The sequence below is a fragment of the Stenella coeruleoalba genome (assembly GCF_951394435.1).
Source record: "Stenella coeruleoalba genome assembly, chromosome: 11".
In the NCBI taxonomy this organism is placed as follows: Eukaryota; Metazoa; Chordata; class Mammalia; order Artiodactyla; family Delphinidae; genus Stenella; species Stenella coeruleoalba.
Genome location: NC_137157.1, coordinates 15552339 through 15577963, shown reverse-complemented (window position 1 = coordinate 15577963; position 25625 = coordinate 15552339). Strand labels below are relative to the sequence as shown.

General features: G+C 39.2%; 1 long non-coding RNA gene across 1 annotated transcript; it reads right to left on the bottom strand.

The window, feature by feature from the left end:
- Positions 1–646: 646 nt before the first annotated feature.
- On the bottom strand, positions 647–25612 carry LOC307194943. Its single transcript, XR_013830673.1, has 4 exons — positions 25006–25612; positions 20084–20278; positions 18591–18646; positions 647–1116 (listed from the first exon to the last, which is right to left on the bottom strand). It is a non-coding gene; the product is annotated as an uncharacterized lncRNA (long non-coding RNA).
- Between the last annotated feature and the right edge of the window lie 13 nt (positions 25613–25625).

Below are 25625 nucleotides of genomic sequence, written 5' to 3'. Positions count from 1 at the left end.
CTCAATGTCTTTCTGAAAAAAAACCAATAGTGCTGCTAGGCCTGAGGGGCAGCCCTTCAGCAGCTGTTCAGTGGGAAGTGGGAGTATGGTTGGAGTTTGGACGTGCAGGTTGGATGTCCTCACATATGCACTCAACTCTCCTCCTGGTGCAGGCTAGTCCAGAGTGGAAAGAGCAGAGGAGCAGGCTGCAGGCTGGGAGCTGGCTCCTCTGTGTTCCAGGGAATCCAAGAATTCTAAATTCAAATGTTACCTTCTAGGTTGTCATGAAGGAATATTTGTCAAGGGAGGAGGATAGAACATATTTGACTGTTTTCTTCATAAATTTTAAAGATTTATTCATAGTATGTAGGCCTCCATTTGTACCCTGGCCTTGGCCCTGCGCATGCTGTGGAGGTGGGTTGACCCCTGATGGAGTCAGGGAGGAGGGGTAGTAGTCAACCTTGCTGCTGGAAGGTGAGTGGCCCAGCCCTCCAGTATGTATGAGATCTGCACTGGCAATTCCTGGAGGGATCACAAGCTGTATTTATGGTTAAAAGAAAGTATACAATGTTGATGTGATATGAAACCAGGATGTGGTGCCCCCCAGGTCCTGGTTGGTGAGCACTTCCTTCCCTTCTCCCTGCAATGCAATTCTTACAAAGTCCTGTTTTTAAATTCCTAGGCTCTCGTCTTTTTTCCACAGTAGAATTTCTATGGAATGTATGAATACTAGGAACAGCACTGCTACGTCATAGGATATCTCAGATATTTAATTTGCCTAAATAATTCCAGATTGTTCTTTAGAATGGCTGTACTTGTCTACCATCACATGAGATGTACAGGAGGGTTCCACTGTCCCCTTGTCTCCACTGAAACTTGGCATTATTCAGCTTTCTAATTTTTGCCAGATCACTGGTAGAAAAGTTATATCTCATTGTTGCTCTAACTTTAAGAAAATTTTAACTATTGTCTTAGCCTATTTGGGTTGCTATACCAGGATACCATAGGTTGGTAAACAACAGAAATTTATTTCTCACAGTTCTGAGCTGGAAGTCTGAGATCAGGATGACAGCATGGTGGGATTCTGGTGAGGGCCCTCTTCTGTGTTGCAGATGACTGTTTTCTCATTGGGTCCTCCTATGGTGGAGACAGCAGAAAGCTCTCTGAGGTCCATTTTATAAGGGCACTAATCCCATTCATGAGGGTTCTACCCTCATGACCTAATTACCTCTCAAAAGGCCTCACCTCTTAATGTCATCACACTGGAGATTAAGATTTCAACATGTGAATTTTATGGGGGACACATTCAGTTCATAACAATTACTAATGATTGTGAGCAGCTCAAATCTAATTTTTTTCAAATTGAAATAGCTATAATCAGCTCCAGATCCTGTCAGCCAGCCCACCTTTTTCTACAGTTGTCTGCAAGTAGAGCTTGAGAGACCAGGGATCAGTCTGCTGATATCTAGACTCACTGTGACACTGAATAGTGGAGATATCCATGATGCTACAGCATTTGCCATTTCTCTTTATCCTCATCTCTTGGGGACTTCATCTCCTGCCTTCTTGCACCCTAGTTCCCTGCTCTCCAGCTGCACTGGTCATGAACATGCAAAGCCATTCCACACCTAGGGGACTTTGGCTCCCACTGTTCCCTCTGCCAGGACCACTGACATTCTCAAAATGTGTTCCTTCCCTCGAGTTTCTGTTCAAACGTCATCTCATCAGTGATATCTTCTCTGTCCTTTGTAACCAAAGTAGCTCTTTGCCCACCTTCTTCCCTTAAGTTTTCGTTTTTTTTTTTTAACATCTTTATTGGAGTATAATTGCTTTACAATGGTGTGTTAGTTTCTGCTGTATAACAAAGTGAGTCAGCTATACATATACATATATCCCCATATCTCCTCCCTCTTGTGTTGTTTTCTTCTTAACAATCCCCACTAACTGGCATTCCCACTGCCTGTTATTTAGTCTGTTTAGTTTCTGTTTCTTATGCCGCAATAGCAAAGACTATATCACTTCTATATCCAAAGTGCCTGGAAGGGTGGCTGGCATACAGTAGGCACTCAATAATAACTTACTGAATTTAATAAATTCTTACTGGTGACTCCTATCTAGACATATTGACACAACACAATTGCAAACATTTAGACATTTATTAGTTTTTGCAGGGTAGTTTTTAGATCATTAAATAAATGGGTTAATGTGGGAAGAGGCATTACAAAATGACAAAACCCACAAACAGGTGAATAAACCACAGACTGAGTGGATTTCATAGACAGATTCAATTAGCTCCCCCAGGGTCTCTGGTGCCTTCCCCAACCAACCAAAACAATACATTTCCAGACCTGGCTTTGAAAAAAAATCTAAGTTTCTCCTAAATGTGAGATTATTTCCTAGAGTTCATATAGCACAAAGTACTTTGGCTGTCTTGTATCAGTGATACAAGTTTAGTTACAAGTGATGTTTTTAGCTTGAAATTTTAGTCCAAAACAATGACAAACAATAAAAGCACCTTGTCACAGTTGCACAAATCCTTTCTAAATAACTTAACTCCACTTGCTTTCTCTGAAACTTCGGGGAAAGAAAGTGATTAGGAAACATTAGGGCTAGAATTCAGCCACAGCCATGTCTTTCTTTAAAAAAAAAAAAAAAAGTCAGTTGGAGTGCCAGTTGTATAGTGCTGTCCATTGTTTAGGGAAAAAAAGTTTTAACCCCAGGGTGGAAAAACTAACATTGTCACTAGGATATGAAGAAACCATGGTGAAGAACTAGCCACAGTGAGGCCCCATAGAATGGCCGGCGGCATCTGCTCCGAGGGCCTTTATCAGCAGCCTTGTATGTTCTATTCAAGACTCTCAGAACGATTGTTGGCATGATGTAGACAAATTGACGCAAATTAGTTTAGCACGGGCTATGCAAAGTTTAAGCTTGTTGAGCAACACACGTGGACCACATAGCAACAGCTTCCAACACTATGCAAAAGGTGTTGGATGCAAAGTACTAACTATTCAGACTTTCCTCTTCCAGATTGGATGCAGAGTTTGCAAATCATTGGTGGAGGGATTTGGGGGAGTCAGGAAGCTGGCAACAGGGGCTGGAGCCCCTACACTGACCCTGAAGGCCAGTGAGGGCTGTGAAAAATATCTCCTGAAAGGGCTGCTTTCCACGTCTAAAACCGATTGCCTGTTATTTCATGGCCACAAATCCTCAAAGGATTGACCCTCAAAGATTAAGGGGATTCCGCCACTTTGCTCTTTACTTTGGTTCAAATATCTCAAGACAATTCCTTTAAGGCTGGTGTCACACAGACCACCTAGAGGGGCCTTCTAATTGTATTTACAGTAATTTAATTACATCAGGGAGAGCTTCAGAAGGCAGGATTTACCAAGATCGATACTATAGGTGTCTCTGGCAGAGTTTTAATCTGTTAAATCAACAGAGAAATGGTAAAAATAAAGCCACTCCAGAGCTTAGAAACCACTTCATGAACTTTTTCTTTTTTTTTTTTCCAGCAAGATTGAGAAGGTGAAGGAGACATTTTCCTGGGGTCCACAGCTTCCCCACTTTTGTTCATATTATTTTATACTCCATGCACACATTATATCCATTTGATCACACACACACACAGTCTGGATATTACAAATGTGCCACAGCCAAGTGTGTGTGTGTGTGTGTGTGTGTGTGTGTGTGTGTAATTAAATGTATCTCTGGATAGTTGTTCATGAACTTGCCAGCAGCAGGGTTTCTGGGGAAGACACCTGTGGGAATATGGGGTTCAGGTGGGAGGAAGACTTACTTTTAATCTCATTTCTATTTGTTTGTACTGCTACTTAAAAAAAATTTTTTTACACCAGATATTTTAAATAGTTTTCAAATGAATCCATAAGGAAATTTTTCCTACAAATATTAAATCACAAAATTCAGCAATCTGTATACAATTTAGGTTGTTTGGCTACCTAGCCTTGGTCAGTGTCTTTCCCTGGGGCTTTAGCTTTCCTACCTGTAAAATGGCACGGAATGAACCAGCTACCCCTGAAAGCCCCTTCCTCTCTGTGAGATCTATTGACCAGAGTCTAAAGACAGCGTGTGCTTCTACTGCCATCTAGCAGTCCGACTGGGACCGTGTGGGTCCAGCTTTTCCTGCACATTTAAAAAGAAGTCTGGGGCCATTATTCAACACGCAAATGGGACTTCCCAGGTGGCGTAGTTGTTAAGAATCCACCTGCCAATGCAGGGGACACGGGTTCAAGTCCTGGTCTGGGAAGATCCCACATGCCGCGGAGCAACTAAGCCTGTGTGCCACAACTACTGAGCCTGAGCTCTAGAGCTGTGAGCCACAACTATTGAGCCCGAGCACCACAACTACTGAAGCCTGCGCGCCTAGAGTCCATGCTCCACAACAAGAGAAGCCACCGCAATGAGAAGCCTGTGCACCACAACGAAGAGTAGCCCCCGCTCACCGCAACTAGAGAAATCCCAATGCACAGCAACAAAGACCCAACTCAGCCATAAATAAATAAATAAACACACACAAAAAAACATGCAAAGACTTCGTTGGATATACAGATATCCTGCAGTCCCTAAGTGCTTTCTGGAGCAGCAGAGATTATATATAAATAAATCATTAGATATTAAAAAAAATAGTTCTCCATCAAAAAACTGTTAGAACTAATAAATTTATTCAGTAAAGTTGCAGTATATAAAATCAATACACAAAAATCAGTTGTTTTTCTTTACACTAATAAGAAACTATCAGAAAGAGGAATTAAGAAAGTAATCCCATTTACAATTGCATCATAAAGAGTAAGAAACCTAGGAATAAATTTAACCAAGGAGGTGAAAGACCTGTATATTGCAAACAACACCACCTTAATGAAAGAAACTGAGAAGACATAAATAGGTGGAAAGACTCCATGCTCATGGACTGGAATAATTAATATTGTTAAAATGTCCACACTACCCAATCTACAGATTCAATGCAATTCTTATCAAAATTCCAATGGTATTTTTCACAGAAATAGAACAAACAATCCTAAAATTTGTATGGAACCATGAAAGACCCCAAATAACCAAAGCAATCTTGAGAAGGAACAAAGCTGGAGGCATCATGTTCCCTGATTTCAAACTATATAACAAAGCTGTAGTAATTAAAACAGTATGGTATTGGCATAAGAAGAGACACATAGATTAAAAAACCCAAGCATATATGGTAAATTAATTTACAACAAAGGAGCTAAGAATATATAATGGAGAAAGGAGAGTCTCTTCAATAAATGTGTTAGGAAAACTGGACAGCCACATGCAGAAGAATAAAACCGAATCACTATCTTACACTGTGCACAAAAAATTAACTCAAAATGGCTTAAAGACTTAAATGTAAGACCTGAAACCATAAAACTCCTAGAAGAAAACACAGGCAGTAAACTCCTTGACATAGGTCTTGGCAATAATTTTTTGAATCTGACACCGAAAGCAAAGAAAACAAAAGCGAAAATAAACAAGTGGGACTACATCAAAGTAAAAGGCTTCTGCACAACAAAAGAAAAGATCCACAAAATGAAAAGGCAGCCTACTGAATGGGAGAAAATAATTGCAAATCATATATATGCTAAGGGGCTAATATCCAAAATATAAAGAACTCATACAACTTAATAGAGAAAAAAAAAAAACCCAAGCAATCTGATTATAAAATGGGCAGAAGTATGAATAGACATTTTTCCAAAGATGACATACAGATGGCCACAGGTACATGAAAGATACTCAACATTATTAATCATTAGGGAAATGTAAATCAAAACCACAATGAGATATCACCTCACACCTGTTAGAACAGCTATGATCAAAAACACAAGAACTAACAAGTGTTGGCAAGGATGTCGAGAAAAGGGAACCCTTGTGCACTGTTGGTGGGAATGTAAATTGGTACAACCACCATGGAATACAGTATGAAGTTTTCTCAAAAAATTAAAAACAGGGCTTCCCTGGTGGCACAGTGGTTGAGAGTCCACCTGCAGATGCAGGGGACACGGGTTCGTGCCCTGGTCCGGGAAGATCCCACATGCTGCAGAGCGGCTGGGCCCATGAGCCATGGCTGCTGAGCCTGCGCGTCCAGAGCCTGTGCTCCGCAACGGGAGAGGCCACAACAGTCAGAGGCCCGCGTACCACAAAAAAAAAAAAAAAAAAAAAATTTAAAACAGAACTAGCATACAATCCACTTCTAGGTATTTACCTGAAGAATATGAAAATACTAATTCGAAAAGATATACGCACTCCCATGTTCACTGAAGCTTTATTTACAGCAGTCAATATGTGGAAACAACCAAAGTGTCCATTGATGAATGAACGGATAAATAACTTGTAAATATATATATACACATATATATGTATAAATATATTCATAAAAAAGAATGAAATCTTGCCATCTATGATAATACGGATGGACCTCAAGGATCTTATGCTAAATGAAATAAGTCAGACAGAGACAGACAAACACCATATAATCTCTCTTATATGTAGAGTCTAAAAACAAAAAGACAAATCAAGAAGCCCCACCAAAAACCAAGCTTATGGATACAGAGAATAGACTGGTGGGGGGTGGTGGCCAGAGGTGGGGAGTGGGGGGTGGGAGAAATGAGTGAACTGTTTTGGGGTTTTTTTTTTTTTAGTTTAAGTAAATTGAATACAATTTTTTTAAAAAATAGTTTTGAGCCTGTAATGTTTGACTAATGGTAAAACCCTCACTGCAATTCACTGGCCTCAAGGGTCTTTGGGGGGCGTGAACAGGCTGCTCAATGTTAACAAGTATTTGCTTGTTTGGTGTCAACTATGTGTGCAGGGCGATGTGCAGATGTGTGTGTGGTGGAAAAAGGCAGAAATTTGGTGTCCTGAAGTTCAGACACTCTAGTCCTATAAGGACAGAGACCAAGACCTTTTGGAGGTGTATTCCTTGTTAGCTTATGCACCTCCAGAAGCTAGCAAAGTACTGGCACAAACCAGGAGCTTAATAAATGCTTCTTTTCAATGAATGAATGAATGAGCTGGATTTGAATTCATGTCTTCTGCCTATGAGGGCATTTTTTTCTCTGAGCCTCCATTTCCTAGTCTGTAAAATAGAAATGATAACCATTCCCCCTTATTGTGAAGGTCCATTGATTAACAAAGGGCAATGCCTCTGTCAATTGGAAAATATTTTTTAAAGGAGGTGGGATAGGGGAATCTCCATATTTTGAGGCTCATCAACCATTTATTTTGCATGACTAAGAAACATATTCTTTACTCCCCAAATTCATATTTCCATTTGAGAACAGAAAAAAATATTTTCTGCCATATATTCTAAGATTATTTGACTAGCTAAAAGGAATACTGTGGAAATAGCCCAAATTCAGTGTGAAGTACACACAGAGACTGTTCTCACCATCTCTCCCCCCAAACCCACCCTTTTTGGCAAATGAATAGGTGGTGCTCTTTGTTTTTACTTCATCTCCAGGTTTCCATATATGTAAATTGAAGGAGTCCAATGAGATAAACTCAACAGTCTCTTCCTTTTAAAACAGATTCTAACAAGGAAAGTTGTCCAGCAAGGTACACCAAGGCAGGCCCAATATTGTGAAGAAACCATGATATGCTGCCACCTGTTGGTGATGCATTAAATTATTTTAAATTTTAAACAAAGCTGAAGTTAAGTATTAAAATATTATTAACTATAACCTAATGGATTTACACACATATTTACAGTAGAAACTCATTATAGTGCCAAGGGAAAGAGGTCTTTTCTTCCAAAGTAATAATAACAGTCAACTCTTAAGCATTTATTACCAAGTGCTGCATGTGTTCTCCAACTTAAATCCTCACATCCACCTTAAGCCAATGTTCTTTGATGATCCCCACTTCACAGATGAGGAAACTGATAGTCATTGAGGTAATAACCTGCTCCAGGTCACATGGGTGGTAAGTAGCAGAGGCAGAACTCAAGTCCAGTCCTTTCTGGCTCCAGGGCCTAAACATTAACATTAACATAGGCCCGCAGCTGGTGTATTCTTTGCTTAATTTCCGTTCTGATTAGAAAAGTACTTAACGTCTTTGTAGAAATTTTAATTACAAAGGCAATAAAAATAACTTGAGATCCTACAACTAAAACAAAATCAATGTAACATTTTGTGCATATCTGTCAAGTATTTTTAGTGCTTGTATTGTGTACATATTTGTACTTTTATATATAACTTTTGTCAAAACAATAGATTTCCTTTCCTTTTAGAATTCATTCATTTATTCAATTAAATTTAGCAAATGCTTACTTTGTGCCACGTAGAGATACAATGGATGAGGTTAAAAAACAAAAACAGAAACAAAAACGACATGATCACCACCCTTGTGAAGCTAACAGTCTAGAAGAAACATACAAATAATCATAAAGAGATAAATACTCCAGAGGAAAATTGTTCCAGGAGAACAGGTGACAAGGGAAGCTAGTCGACACTGGGGGGAACACAAAAGGCTTCCTTGAGGAAGTGATGCTTGGAAAGGTGTGGACAATTCACGGACCTCTTCCCCCTACCCCAGCAACTAAACTTCCAAGTAATTCTTTGTTTCATGGAGGGGAAAACCTGCCCTCTCCATTCTCTTCCCACTGTCAGGTAGGCCCAGGGAAGGATCGGTAAAGCCTTCCCTAAGCAGGTGAAAGAGTGGGAATAAGATTTTATTCTTCTCTTACTGCAGGCACCTCGATATTTACAAATGGTTTTTGAGACTATCCCTCTCTTGGTTTTAGGACGAGGAAAGCATCTCCCCACAACCATTGCATTTCCACTCCTACCACTGAAGGGATCTAGAGGTCTAGCCCCAACTTGGGGGGCCTCTGTCAGGGGAGAGCTAGAGTCTATAGTTTTCAGCTGAGGTCCTACTGTCAATTCCTGGGTGACAGAAAAAGGTCTGCTTAACAATTGCACAACTGGTTCCCTATCCTAACTGTATGTTAAAATCACCAGAGATTTGGCCCTTAGCCTCAGAAATTCAGATTTAAGCAGCCTTGGGCAGTACCTGGGTCTCGGGTTTTGTTTTGCTTTGTTTTAAGCTACCAGTGTGCAAAGGAAGCTGACAATTGTCATTTTTGCTATTTCTGTAGCATTTACTACTGTTATCTGCTTCTTTCTCCCACACTCCTATAACTCTTTCTTTCCTTGGTTTCTGATGCTTCATAGCATGTTTAATATTTGATAGGACCAGTTTCCTCTCATTGTTTTCTTTTTCAGAGTTTTCTTGGTAACTTTTCTGTATTTTTTCGTATTAACTTCAGATTCAATTTGCCTAGACTTTAAAAAATGGTGGATATTTTTATTAGAATCAGGTTAAATGAACATATGAACAGTTTTAATCTTTTTGATGTTCAAATTGTCCTATCTTTTCCATTGAGAATCACTTTAAATTGACTTCCAATTCTTTCTAAATTAAAAAAATGGTTATAAAATATCTCAAACATACACAGAAGTGGAAGGAATAGAACACATTCCCTCATGTACACATCATCCAGCTTTAATGATTATCAACTAATGGTCAGTCTAGTATCATCTACACCCCCAGGACGCCCCTACCCACAGATTACTTTTAGGTAAATCCCAGACATTATATACATTATTTAATTCATAAAAATTATAGGAGGTAATAAGTTATAAGGACTCTTTTTTCCAGCTTGAGATATAATTATCATATGACATCGTGCAAGCTTAAAGTGTACAATGTGACAATTTGATACATATATGTATTGTGAAATGATTAAGGGCTTTTAAAAACACAGCCACAATATCACTATCACAACTTAAAAATTAGTAACTCCTTAATATTATTAGATATCCAGTCAGTGTTCAAATTCCCCTTAGGGTCTTATAATTTTTTAAACAGTGGCTTGTTTAAAATGGGACCCAAACAAGGTCCATAACTTCATTTGGTTGATATGACTCAGTTTCTTTTTTCCCTTGCAATAAATTGACAAAATGGGTCATTTTCCCTGTACAACTTCTCAAAGTCTGGATTTGTTGATCTCATCCATGTGCTTTTGTTTAACATGTTTCTATGTTCCTGTTCTTGAAAACATCTGGCAAGAACTGGAGGTTTGATCAGATTCAGGTTTGATTATGTGGCAACAATCCTCCTTCACAGGTGCAGGTGTATACTTCCATCAGCAGGCATTTAATGCTTGTTGTCTTTTTTTTTGTAATGTTACTGGCCATTAATGATCAACATTGGTAGACCCATTATTTTATTAATGGCTTGCAGAATGGTGATATTCTAATTTCTATCAATCCTTCCTTTCTTAGCCAGGATAAAGAAAAGCTTTCCTTCATCAACTATTTGGTTGCTCATATAACAAACGCAGGTTAAATGCTTGATTTTTTTCTCCTTATTTACTAATTTTCAAGAAGATTAGTTGGCTCACTAGCAACCTCCAAAAACAACTATGAGTTTTTTGGTTTGAATAACATGATAACCTCACAGATTTAATGGTATTTGACGTGTTCTACTCCACTGCAGTTGTCATTTTATTGATGCTCAAATTGTCTCACCTTTGGTCACTGCAAGCCTCTTCAGTCTGCCTCCTGAGTCTTTCTGACAGGACACTAGCAGTCTTTGGTAAATGTTTAATTGTATTTCTCTCTTAAACAGTCATATATTAAAGTGCACACTTTTCTCTACCTTGCATTTTTCACTTAATGACCTATTCTAGAAATCTCTCCATACTAGTATACTGAGATCATCTTCATTCCTTTTCTCAGGTACCTATGATTCCATTGTGTAGATGTACCAAAGTTTATTCAACTAGTCTCCTATTGCTGGGTATTTGGATTGCTTCCAGTCTTTTCTATTACAAAAAAAGATGATGATGGTGATGATTTTTTGGACTTGACACCAAAAGCAAAGACAACAAAAGCAAAAATGAACAAGTGGGACAACATCAAACTAAAAAGCTTCTGCAGAGCAAAAGAAAAGATCCACGAAATGAAAAGGCAGCCTACTGAAGGGGAGAAAATAATTGCAAATCATATACCTGATGACAGGTTAATATCCAAAATATTTAAAGAATACATATAACTCAATAGAAAAAGAAACAAAAAATCCAATTAAAAAACTGGCAGAGAGGGAATTCTCTGGCAGTCCAGTGGTTAGGACTCTGCGCTTTCACTGCCAAGGGAACAGGTTCAATCCCTGATCAGGGAACTAAGATTCGCCAAGCTGCGAGGTGCAGCCAAAAAAAAATAGACAGAGGACCTGAACAGACATTTTTCTGAAGAAGACAAACAAATGGCCAACAAGTACATGAAAAGGTGCTCATTAATGATCACGGAAATGCAAATCAAAACCACAATGAGGGCTTCCCTGGTGGCGCAGTGGTTGAGGGTCCGCCTGCCGATGCAGGGGACACGGGTTCATGCCCCGGTCTGGGAGGATCCCACATGCCGCGGAGCGGCTGCACCCGTGAGCCATGTGCTCCGCGACGGAGAGGCCGCAACAGTGAGAGGCCCGCGTACCGCAAAAAAAAAAAAAAGAACCACAATGAGATATTACCTTACACCTGTTAGAATGGCTATCATCAAAAAGAACACAAATAACAAATGCTGGCGAGGATGGGAGAAAAAGGAACCCTTGTACACTCTTGGGGGGAATGTAAATTGTTGCAACTACCAAGGGAAACAGCATTGAGGTTTCTCAAAAAACTAAAAATAGAGTTACCATATGATCCAGCAATTCCACTCCTGGGTACATATTCAAAAAATAGAAAATACTAATTTGAAAACATATCTGCACTCCCATGTTCAGTGCAGCATTACTTATAATACCCAAGACATGGAAACAACCTAAGTGTCCATCAATGGATGAAGGATAAAGAAAATGTGGTATATATACAAAATGGAATACTATTCAGCCATAAAAAAGGAAATCCTACTATTTGCAACAGCATGGATGGACCTTAAGGGCATTCTGCTTAGTGAAATAAGCCAGATAGGGAAAGACAAATATTGTATGATTTCACCTATATGTGGAATCTTAAAAAAAAAAACTGAACTCATAGATATTGAGAATAGATTGTTTTTTGCCAGAGGTGGGGTGGGAGAGGTAGGTGAAATGGGTGAAGGTAGTCAAAGGTACAAATTTCCAGTTATAAGATAAATAAGTCCTGAGAATGTAATATACAGTATGGTGACTGTATTTAACAGTACTGTATTGTACATTGGAAAGCTGCTAAGAGTAGATCTTAAAAGTTCTCATCACGAGAAAAAACATGTAACTCATGTGTGATGATGTTAACTAAACTTATTGTGGTAATCATTTTGCAATATTATATACATATATCAAATCATTATGCTGTACATCTAAAGTTAATACAATGCTATATATCAATCAATTTTAAAATATTTGCATTTTCTGGGCTTCCCTGGTGGCACAGTGGTTGAGAGTCTGCCTGCCGATGCAGGGGACACGGGTTCGTGCCCTGGTCCGGGAAGATCCCACATGCCGCAGAGTGGCTGGGCCCGTGAGCCATGGCCGCTGAGCCTGCGTGTCCGGAGCCTGGGCTCCGCAACAGGAGAGGCCACAACAGTGAGAGGCCCGCATACCGCAAAAAAAAAAAAAAAAAAAAAAAAAAAAAAAAAATTTGCCTTTTCTGGAAATTTCACATAAATGCAATCATATAGTACACAGTCTTTTGCATCTGGCTTCTTTCACAGGTGGAAAACATTACTGAACAATGCCAAAGCATGTCACTAATCATATGTCCTAGATGCAGAGGCAAACAGGAGGTACTGATAAAGAGTTATGAGGAACAAAATATTGGAGTAAGGCTGATAAATTATGAAAATCAGGACATCAGAGTAAGCCTGATAAAGAATTATGAAAAAGATGATATCAGAGTAAGCTCTATGTAACTGCTTCTGTTTATTAAAAATCGGATGATGTGTAATAACTGTACCTTTAATTCCAGAACTGAAAATCCACTATAGCTTTATGGCCACTTTTGAGTAATTTGCATACACTCTGGTATTTTTTTTGCTCAATAATAAATTTATCTAATTTTATATTTATGAACTGGCATGTTTCTTTGGGTCTCAATCTCTTATTTCTCCTACATAAACAGCATAATGTTTTTGATGTTCATGTATTCTGTACCATGTATAAGCAGTCTGTTCCTTTTTACTGCTGAACAGTACTCCATTGTAAGGATATATAACCTATTCTCATTATTCCTGGTAGTTATGTTCTATAAAGTTGCTTCAAACACTGAATTAGTGAATCCTGAATTATTGCCCCTAGAGGAAATACAGGGTTAGGTTCCTGCAAAATGTCATTTTCATCAACTAATCAATACATAACCTTGTTTTGTGTGTGTTTCTGTTTAAAGATGCCTTATTTAATATATATTGTTAATTCATTAACACTGAACTCATAGCAAACAGCACTATAATTTGTGCCTGAATGAAGCTTATCTAACACATGTATTTTCTGTGTTTAGGAACAGTAGACGGCAGGTCAGCCCTATGCTTGGATGCTATTTTAAACAAAATCACCAACAAAAAGCCCAAAAATGTGAAAAAGATGCCACTAAATAGACCGCAAAATAAACACTTGTGTACAGCAAAAGTGCTGAAATAAGAAGGCAGAGTGTCACTCTGTTTGACCTCAGATGGGAACGTTTGTTGGGTGACTCAAATTTTCTGCCTCTCTGCACATGTGTATGTCTGAGAATGACCAGGAAATCACTGTCTTGATTTGGGGTTACAAGTAAGTTTTAGAAAGTAGGCAAATTTGCAAATGTGGAATCCATGAATAATGAGAATTGACTGTACTATATTTTATCTATTCATCAGTTGATGGACATTGTGATTGTTTCTACATTTGGGCTATTATGAATAATGTTGCTATGAATACTTGTATACACGTCTCTGTGTAGATATATACGCCTTCATTTCTCTTTAGCAGATACGTAAGAGTAGGATTGCTAGGTCATATGGTAAGTTTATCTTTTTAAGAAACCACCAAACTGTTTTCTGAAGTGGTTGTACATTTTACACTCCCACCAGCAATGTCTCAGGGTCTGAGTTTCTCCATATCTTCACCAACACTTTTTACAGCCTACATTTTGATTATAGCCATTTTAGTGGGTGTGAAGTAGTATCTCACTGCGGTATTGATTTCATTTCCCTAATGACTAATGATTTGGGGAAACTTTTCATGTGCCTATTAGTCATTCATATATCTTTTATGGTGAAATGTTTATTAAAATATTTTGCTCATTTTAGGGGCTTCCCTGGTGGCGCAGTGGTTGAGAGTCCGCCTGCTGATGCAGGGGACACGGGTTCGTGCCCCGGTCCGGGAAGATCCCACATGCTACGCAGCGGCTGGGCCTGTGAGCCATGGCCGCTGAGCCTGCGCATCTGGAGCCTGTGCTCCGCAATGGGAGAAGCCACAACAGTGAGAGGCCCGCGTACCGCAAAAAAAAAAAAAAAAAAAAAAAAAAAAAAAATATATATATATATATATATATATATTTTGCTCATTTTAAAATTGGGTTGTCTTCTTATTGAGCTCTTTCTGTATTCTGGATACAAGTCCATTATCAGATATATAATTTGCAAATATTTTTTCTGGGGCTTGTCTTTTCATTTTCTTTTTTTTAATTTCTTTTTTATTGAAGTAGTGTTGAATTACTATGTTGTGTTAATTACTGCTGTACAGCAAAATGAATCAGTTATAATAAATATACATTCTTTTTCATATTCTTTTCCATTATGGTTTATCACACAATATTGAATATAGTTCCCTGTGCTATACAGTAGGACCTTGTTTAACCATTCTATATATAGCAGTTTGCATCTGCTAATCCCAAACTCCCAATCCAACCCCCTCCCACCCCCACCCCCTTGGCAACCACCAGTCTATTCTCTATGTCTCTATGTTTCATAGATAGGTTTGTTTGTGTCATATTTTAGATTCCACATATAAGTGATATCATATGGTATTTGTCTTTCTCTTTCTGACTTACTTCACTTAGTATGATAATCTCTAGTTGCATCCATGTTGCTGCAAATGGCATTATTTCGTTCTTTTTTATGGCTGGGTAGTATTCCATTTTATATATGTACCACATCTGCTTTAACCATTCATCTGTTGATAGACATTTAGGTTGTTTCCGTGTCTTGGCTATTGTACCTTTTCATTTTCTTAATGGTGTTTAATGAAGTACAAAAGTTTTAAATTTTGATTAAGTCTAGTTTTATCTTTTCTGGAATGTGATTTTGGTGTTGTAATTAAGAGCACTTTGTCTAACCCAAGGTCATGAGAATTTTCTCCTAGAAGTTATAGTCTTTATCTACAATCCAATGATTTTAGGAGAATATTATGTTGGCCATTATTGAGCAAATTTTCCCCTAGATTATGACATACCAGTCAAAATGTAGAATTTTAAATGTTCTTTTCAGGAATAATATTTTTAAAAATTTTGCTTGTAAATATTTGTATGTTCCATTGTTTTGCTTTTCTCTGTAGGGGACTTCAGTTAAATATTTTGCCTATCTTCTATTATTTTCTCTATAATCCTTTTTTGATATTTGGATATTCTTTTTTCTCATTACTAACCACTCTGTCCCTAACTGCTTTTTGGTTATGTTTAGTTTTCCTTGTGCTTTTTATAATTTAATCTTTATTTTTTGAAGTGGCTTTGTTTTTTCCTTGTTTTTCCTTTGCCATCTACTGTTTTATGCTTCACCCCCTTCCATCATCTAGCTGTCACCTTCTATTACCTGGCCATTTCTTTCCTGAGGTCTTTTACTTCTGCTGTGTGATTTTCCTTCTTAGATTCAATTGAAACGTTAAGTTTCAAAGTTCATGTTGGGATGCTGGATAATCTAATCATTTTCATTTTCTTTTTTTTCTTTTTTTTTTTTTTTGCGGTACATGGGCCTCTCACTGTTGTGGCCTCTCCCGTTGTGGAGCACAGGCTCCGGACGCGCAGGCTCAGCGGCCATGGCTCACGGGCCCAGCCGCTCCACGGCATGTGGGATCTTCCCGGACCGTGGCACGAACCCGTGTCCCCTGCATCTGCAGGCGGACTCTCAACCACTGCGCCACCAGGGAAGCCCCCATTTTCTTTTTCTTTACGTCAACATTTTTCTGTTGAATTTCTTTGTCCTCAGGGACATTTTGTTGCCCCTTTCCATCATTTTCTTACAGCTTCACTGTGAGGATTTTTTTAAATTGTATTTGATTTTCTGAAAAAATCTATTAGCTATAGATTCCTAAGGAGGGTAGAGGAAGGCAACTTCTAGATTTTGCAGTACCAAACAGGTTTGTCCCAAAAGATCTCCCTAATAAAGGTACATCTGAGCAGACCTGAAGGAAGTGAAGTGGCAAGCCAGAAATCCCAAGCATTCTAGGAGAGGGAAGAGCAAGTATGAAGACCCTGAAGAAGGATAACACCTGACATGTTTGAAGAAGAGCTGGGGGCCAATCTGGCTGGAATGGAGTGTTTAAGGGGGAAAGTATAGAAGATGAAGTCAAGGTGCAGGCAAGGGAGAAGGAATATAGTTCCAATTAAGGCCTTTGTAGGAAGTGAAAGCATTTTGGCTTTTACTCTGAATAAAATGGGAAACCACTGGAATACTGCGGGCAGAGGAGCTGACAACCTGATTTAAATTCTAGAAGGATCGCTCTGACCACTCTGTTAAGAACTGACTGTAAGGGTGTAGGGTGAGAGTAAGGAGACTGGATAGGAGGCAACTGCAATGATTCAGGTGAGAAATGATGGAGGCCTGGATCACAGTTATAGGCAGTGGAAATGGTGAGAAATGACTAGATTCAGAATATGCTTTGAAGGTATAAGTAACTGGATTTCCCCGAAGATTGGATATGGGACATAAGCAAAAGTAGGAGCTCAAGATGACTCCAAGGGTTTTGAACTGAGTAACTAGAAAATGCAGTTGTCATCAACTAAGTTGGGGGAAGACTGCTGGAGGACAAGGTTTGAGGGGCAACATCAGGAATTAGGTTTTGGAAATCAAGTTTGTATGCCTGTCATACATTGTAGTGGAGACTTCCAGTAGACAACTGATTATACATATAGTCTGGAATTCAAGGGAGAGGTCTGGACTAGTTATATATTTAGAAGTAATCAGTACCTTCATAATATTTAAAGCCATAATACTGAAATTAGATGAGTAACTTTAGTTACTCAATCTAGGGAGTTACTTTCCATTAAGATGTCTGAAGCCTGAGCCCTGGGACACAAATGTTTAGTAAGTCAGAAAGAAAAGGCACTAAAACATGAAATACAGATGGAACCTGAAACACCAGTGAGGACACAGTGGAGAGCCCAAGAACCCATTCACAGAGCAGCCTCCTCTTCTACACTGCCATGAGATCCTGTACAATAAGAGGATAGTCTCTCGAGAAGGGGAAAGGTGGGGAAGGCTACCCTGAAAGACTAAGTATCCCTAAAGAGGCTGAACTGACTCTAACAAGACTCTTTATAATGGAAAGAGACTAGGTTACATTTAATGACTGGCAAATTTGTGATTTTCCCCCTGCCATCAAAGGGAATGGGAGCATTAAGGCAAGTTACAGAAAATAGGGTGCTATATGTTTTAAACATTTAAGTATAGTATGCAAAATTTAGATTCTTTTATATTAATTGACTATGTGATCCAAGACATCCATATTCCTTAGGCCCTATGAATCTCTGACAGCCCTAGAAGATCTAATTTACTCACAGGCCTCAACAGCTTGAAGGGAGATGATGTTGTGCCTTCAACGAGCTATCACAATACAAACAGCTACCATGTACCGAGTACTTACTCTGTGGGTGAGCAGTTTAATACATTATGTTACTTGATGATCACCACAATTTTAGGAGATGAAGACTATTATTAATCCACATTTTAGAGATCAGGGAAAAGAAGCACAGACAAATAACCTGACCAAAGCAGTCAGTCATGATTAAAATCCCAGTCTGGTTATAGCACCTGGACTTTGATTCACCATATCATATTGCCTAGTCACATCACCTTGAAACTCAGGTTTAATCTACTCAAGACTCCAGGAATCTTGAGGGAAGGGGGGAGGGGCAAAATTAAGGTGACCCAACAGAGACCAACTGAGTCAGGAGGGTTGCAAGTCACATCTTCCACAAGTATAGAGGCACTGACAGACATATCTTGCTCAAATTCTGTCACTCCTACAATCAGTCCTCCTAAGAAGCAATGGGCAGTGGGACTAGTGGTCTATTTTGGGACTATTAACTAGCACAGAGGCTCTGAAAAGCTAATTAATCTCTTGGCAAATAAATGATTAGACCCCATGTAAGAATGTGCTCTCAAATCAGGGAAGGAAAGTAGGTCAAGCAGTCACTGATGACAAATTTTAGCTGGACAGTTTTAGATCTAGTAAGTGATTAATGTTGGCTCCTTTACACTATGGTGAAATATCTGTGGCTCTTTCCCTCACATGCAATGTTAGTATAAAGGACAGATTTTAAAAGTTGCCCTAAAACAGGTTTTCCCCTCCTAGAACTCATTTGCCTTTGCACATTGTTTGATATCAGCATTTCATGTTAGGAGAAATCCACCTACCCTGGTTACAGAGGACTTGATTTACGATGCTAGGTATCCTCAGGCTTTCTCTTCACCTAAAAAAAGAGGGATCATACCCCTTAGAACACATACAGCATTGCCTAAATCATAGGTGGGCAACTGTTTCCAAACATAGGCCACTTGAGAGGTTCCCTTAGTGTAGTTCACACAAATCCCAGGCAAACCATATTGTGTTCTGGGGTCACATGAAAAATGTTAACACAGTAAGTTTCCCATCTCATGCTAAACATACATGTTCTTTCAATTCGACTATTCCAGATGACAATAAAGACCCTATGGTTCAACTCTGGGTTCTACTTTGTATTTTTTTTAAAGCTCTACCTTGCCCATCTTCACTAATCTCCATTTAACTCTTTACCATTGAAAAGACTTATGCCTGGTGAACTATATTATCATTTTGGGTGCTTTGCCCCAAAAGGTGAAGTAGTTTAAGTTTTTTACTAGTCCCCTCCATGGGTCTAACACCTATACTAGATATAGGTGAAAAATAGTAATCATTCTACTCTAAGTATCCAGCTCAAGACCTTATAAAAGTAGGTACTTAATAATTATTTAAAAGATAACTTCCTCCTCCCTTCCTGTCTCAGATGCTCTCTGCAGCCCATATCCATACCTATCTTTTCTGCATTCAATCAGTCCTCATTTTCTGACCACTCATTTTGGCACTTACTTAATATATATTATCCTTGAATGATATATAAATGCTTGATGTGCATGTCTTTCTTAAGAGTGTAAACTCTTTAAAGGATAAGATTTATGTCACCTATCTTCTAGTGCTAGACACATGAATAGTATATAAGAAATGCTCAGTGTTTTGCTTAGATTCTCCTGCCTACAAGAAACAAAGGCTACAGTTCCCTCAAGTAATGAGGGAGACTATTGAAAGAAAAACCAGACAAAGCGAAATAGCCCATAGGAAGAGCAGGGTCTGTAGTAGAATCAGGCTATAGGATATTTAGTATTCTACCACTGTAGAAAGTAGGACCAGGGGTAAAAACCAAATATAAACTGGGTTACTTAGGTTTATTTCTCCCAGGCATACAGACTTGGGTCCCAATGATTCTAGCAGGAAAGCTGGTTTGAAGCTGATACGGTAAAGGATATGGAAAGATAATGACAGTGGGAATGAGAGAGAATTCTCAAAAGAGAAGCTAGGAGTGAGACTGAGAAAAGCTGAGGTTAGTTTCCTTGATCATGGAACGCCTACCGGTTCATGGTTATAGATGCTCATGAGGTCTCGTTGCACTTAGTGCCCTTGCCTTCAGTGAGACATCTACAGTCATCCCCTCAATTCCACCTCCTTTTCGACTCTAGCTGAAATGGGTTTCTCTTTCTTACAATAAAATGATCCCTTTCTATAAACCAATTCCCTACTATAAAATGGTTCCTTATTAAGAGCACAATACAGCATTAGTCTATTAAAGCACCCAAATTATTTCAACCCAACCATATTTATTAAAATTGGTTTTTACCTTTCATAACTGAAATCCCTCCTTTTAGGAACTATTGAGAAGAGAGAACATCACCTTCAGTGTACACACTGTAGCTTGCACTGTCTCTTCTGACCATGGAGGGGTTAGAGGAGGGAATGCGAAAAATGCAGACTACACCCAGCTTGAGAAAATTCGAAGTCATAGGGAGAGATGAGTCAGACAAACTTTCAATGGCTGAAAGAAGAAAAGGAGACCAAACTTAGCAATTGACAGAAAGGATAAGATAGAATCTTTCAACAATTATAGACTCTCTGTTGCAGGTCCAGGTTAGGAGACTTGGAGAGAATTGCAGAGCTGGAAACAGAACTAATGCCAAAGATGAACTTGAACTCATGACTAAAAAACGGGGGGTAAATAAGATGCAGTTTTTTACAGTTCACTGTGGCTGAGCAGGGGGAAGAGATGCTAGGGAAATCTGGTGGTATGGAGTCCCTGACTAGGATTATACAAATTAAAGATGGCTATATGAAAAATATGAAAGTGCAACCAGTTGACCCCAAAGACATCCTAGATATGCAATCCCTGACCCCAAAGTTTTACTGCATCAGGAAAAAGTTATCTTGGCAGAGTCCTTAAGAAACTTCAGGAAAACAAAGACAACAGTAGCTACTGATGCTAGAAGAGTTGGTAGATAAACCAACCTGGCTCACTGAGACCCTTTAAGCAGAGAGACAGTTCTATGGCATGTCTGATGAAGTTTCGTACTCACCCAGGGAACTATGAGTGAGACTGAATTCTCTAATTGAAACTGGAAGGTTTCCAGGTACTATGCTGTCTTCTCTAAGGGTCTCTTAGGAGCCTGGGGCACTTAAGCAGAATGAAGACTGTGGCCACAACTGCCACTAGAGAAACAGGAAATTAGAAAGTCCATCAACAACAGGCCTTCTGAGAACTGATGGGTAAGGCCCAGGATGGCTGTTTCTACTAGCCAGAGAGAACTTTGTCTACTGTGGCAGAGATTATTATAGACTTCCAATAGTAGAATTATTAGCATGAACTGTGAAATTAATCTCAAATTAATCCACCTGTATCTCTGCTAGATCTCTAAATCACGTGATAGGGGTTACAAAATATATTTGCACATTTTAAATCATTCTAGTTTATTCCCTCTCATCCTCATTCCCTTTCCCAAGGTCTAAAGCAGAGCAGTCATTTATGCTCTTAAAGGGTCCAACTTCATGGTAATTTAAGTAATTATGACCTGAGTTTAAAGATGCTCTATTTGCTCTTACGTTTTTGCCTAATTGCTCACCACTATTTACCACTATTGGTTACTTTCTGCTCTCAAATGCCCTTACCTCTACAGTATAGTACAGGAACCTCATTTGTGCAATAAACATGTTCCTGATAAACTGTAAGAGTTTTTGAAATGCAGTTTTATTTTCCCACAGTTCTGATGATATCAGAGATGTTTTATATTCATCTGTGATTGACCATCAGCCAGCAGTGACTTTCAACTTCAGTTTTAAGTTACTCCACTATAAACCAAGGAGTTCCTCATTTGTAAAAAAAATTTCAATGTTCTATGAACTTTGTTACTGCACAAAAAGGAAAGAACAAATTCTTTCATGATGTGGATTATCCACTAATAATTTATCTTTTCTTTTTTTAGATTTAGAATTTAGTATCTGGGGAGCTACTGTTAATGTCTTCATATTCATGGTACTGGGTGGCCCTGCCTCATCCCAACTTTTTTCCCATTCAACATTTTTCTTTTTAAAGTCAGGCTTACTGAAATATAATTTACATACAACCAAACTGCTCTTTTTAGTGTACAGTTCTATGAGTTTTGAAAGATGCACACATTATATAATCCACATCACACTTCAAGATATAGAAAAGTTCCATCACCCGCATAAAGCCCACTCAAGCCCCTTTGCAGTCAACCCCTCCCAATGCCTAGGCAACAACTGATCTGTTTTTTTCCCCTCTATAATTTTGGCTTTTCCAGAATGTCCTATAAATGGAAGCATCAGTATGTACTTTTGAGTTTACATCTTTCACTTAGAATAATACATCTGAGATCATTTATGTTGTTGTATCAGTAGTTTGCTCCTTTTATTGCTGAGTAGATTCCACTGTATATATGTACCACAATTTGTTATCCATTCACCAATTAATGGGCACTTAGATTGTTTCCAGGTTTTGGCTATTAGAAAATGTGTGTCCAGGTTTTTTGTGAAGTTTTTATTTCTCTTGGGTAAATATCTAGGAGTGGGATTGCTGGGTCTTATGGCAAGTGTATATTTAACATTAAAAGAAACTGCCGAATTGTCTTCCTGTCTCTATCATTTTGTACTCCCACCAGTAATGTCTGGGAATTCCAGTTGCTCTACATCCTCAACAGCATTTGGAATTATTTTAACTACGTAGTGATACTTCATTGTGTTTTGATATGCATTTCCCTCATGACTAATGACACTGAGCACCATTTCCCGTGGTCATTCAATTATGCCGATGTTTAAAAAATTAGTTTACTTGCCTTTTTTTTCGAGTTGTAGTTTTTCGTATAGTCTGTATATAGTCATTTATCAGATATGTTTTGCAGATATTTTCTCCTAGTCTGCTGCTTCATTTTCTTAACTATCATCCAAAGAACAGAAGTTTTTATAAATTAAATTTTTTTTCTTTTATGGATTGTGCTTTAGGTGTTGTAGCTAAGAAATTTTTTTGCCTAACCAGAGATGACAAAAATTTTCCAAGTTTTCTTCTAAACATTTTATAATTTTACATTTAAATTTATAATTTATTTTGAGTTATTTTGCATATGGTGCACAGTATGGGTTAACAGGTTGAAGTTCTTTTTTCTTCTTGCAAAATGATGTGCAACTATTCCAGCATCATTTGGTTCTTTTCACTATCTTTTGATAAGGTTTTGTTTAGCAGAGAATCTATGTAGAATCTACAAAAAGAAAGGTAACCCTCTAGCTTTGGTGTGAAAATCAAATGGATGGAGATGGGAGGGCAGTTCCCAATTTCTGTGGCGAGAAATGGCTAAGCAGTATGCTTTCCACTCCATATACATGTGTGGTATAAGACAGTCCAGAAAGAATTATCAATGCTCTCTAGCCAAACACCAGGAACACACCGGTGGCTGAACAAGCTAAGCTTACTACTCACTGCAGCAAGGGAGAACACACACTATGGGGAACCATGACGCATCTCAATATGAGGGTGTTAGAAAGGACTTACATTAAGATTTGGGTTTGTTGGGTGATTTGCTCTAAATTGGATGCTGTCAGGAAGCAGGGGTAATTCTATAATTGGGTACCTTAATAAATCTTTGAGTTTTTTTTTTTTTTTTGGCTGCATTGGGTCTTCGTTGCTGCACACGGGCTGTCACTAGTTGCGGCAAGCAGGGCTACTCTTCCTTGCGGTGTGCGGTCTTCTCATTGCAGTGGCTTCTCTTGTTGTGAAGCTCGGGCTCTAGGCACGCAGGCTTCAGTAGTTGTGGCTTGTGGGCTCTAGAGTGCAGGCTCAATAGTTATGGTGCATGGGCTTAGCTGTGCCACAGCATGTGGGATCTTCCCAGACCAGGGCTCGAACCCATGTCCCCTGCATTGGCAGGCGGATTCTTAACCCCTATGCCACCAAGGAAGTCCCCCTTAATAAATATTATATAGAAAAAGGGAAGACTAGAATGAGGATAAAGCTGTAATTAGTAAAGAAGTAACAGCCCCTCATATAGTCTGATATTTTCAGTCTGTGTATTTCATTTGTTGGCTTAGATAAGGTTCATGTTTTTGTCTGTGTTCAGATATGATTATGGAGTAGTCTTATTTTTGTCCTGATCCATCACAATCATGAAATGGCCTTTTCTGATGCTGATGTTCTCTGAAACAGTTTATATTCAACAGAAGATACCAAAGCCTAGCTGTGCCAGGCCAGCTCCTAGCAACAGAAAGACCTAGCTGATAGCACCATTCCAGCTACTCGATGTCAGGGACTGCTTTTCTCTTTCTCAGAATATAGTGGTTAAGGCCCCAGAGTCAGAAAAAATTGTTTGATTCCAGGGTCTGCCTTCCACTAGCTGTGGGCCCTTGAGTAAATTATCTAACTTCTCTATGCCTCAGTTTTCTTATATGAATATGGGGATAATAATAGTACTTGCCTCATTGGATTATTGGAGTACATGTTAGAAACTTAACGTTAAATAAGTCTTAGTTATCATTATTATATCACAGAAAAGATTAAGAAGGATTGGGGCAGAAAAAAGAAAACCAAAAATAGTCCAGGTAATGGTGCCAGTAAAGTCTGCCTAGCATTAATGCTGGAAAGGTCACATATTAAGTGGTTTCTGTGATAACAAGAAAATAGAGTTGCTTCGCACCTCTTCACATGCTGGGTAAACACAACAAACCATAGATCCTGCTAACCATCCAAATCATAGAGTAACAAGATTATTTCATTTCTCCTTTAAGGTCTGGAAAACTGAAATATCTTGACAGTCTCAGAACAATGGTCTAAGTGGATTTAAGCCGCTGCTTTGAAAAATCGGTCATTGGGCTGGAACCACAGACTATATTTGGTCCACTCTATTTAAGACCTGGCTCAAAGGCAGCTCTTTCCTTGGTTAACATGTCCTTTTCTGGGTCTTGTCAATACATATCCTTCAGTTGCCCCTCCCTGATTATTCTGCATTCGAAGAAACACTTTGTAAGGTTATTTACACACATGAGGGTATGTTTTGTCTTGCTAACCGAACTGTGAAGGAAGATCTCACACCTACACAGGAATTGTTTACAGACCCCTTTCACACCCACCATCTCCTTTGATTCTCTCGAAAAACCTATGATGGACTTCCTGTCATCTTCGTTTTATAGGTGTGCAAAGAGAGGCAGAGAAAAGTTAACAGATGCCTCACCTCACAAGGGGTTTAGGTCCAGACACTATCCTCTTACCGCTACACTCTTCTCAACACCTTCCAGAACGGCGAGCAGAGCCTCGGCCTAGCCGGGGAGACCTCAAGAGGCGCCGCGCCAGGCGGCAGATGGCGAGGGAGGCGCGCGAAGCCAGGTTTTCTAATTTCCAACTCACTTCTCTTTTCACTATAAACACCCACTCTCTTCAGCAAACTGCTAGCGCCTGGCGAACCCTCAGCACTGCGGTAAGCGGTGGGTGACGACGACGAACCGTAGTTCTTACTCTCAAGAAGCTCAATTCTAGGGCAGAGGAGATTTCAAATAATAATAATGGTAACAACAACAATAATAAATGAGTAATGTCTCTCAACAACAATAAGTGAGCACTGTCTCTCCTGTCACCCCTGTCACCTGGACAGTATACAGAGGCTCGTAGAGAGCCCCGAAGAGAAGGGCGGAGAGCAGGCCTAGCTCGTCACTCCCCTGAGGGGAAGCAGGTAAGGGAATGTCGAGGCCCCGGACGAAGAGCCGGAGAAACTGGCGACCGTCTCATCTTCTCTAGAGCGAAGACTCAGAATTCGGACCGACCGTTACTCGCGGGGACTTCTGGAAGCCGCAGTCGTTACTGCTCGGTCCGCAGGACCGCCGCCTACGGGCTC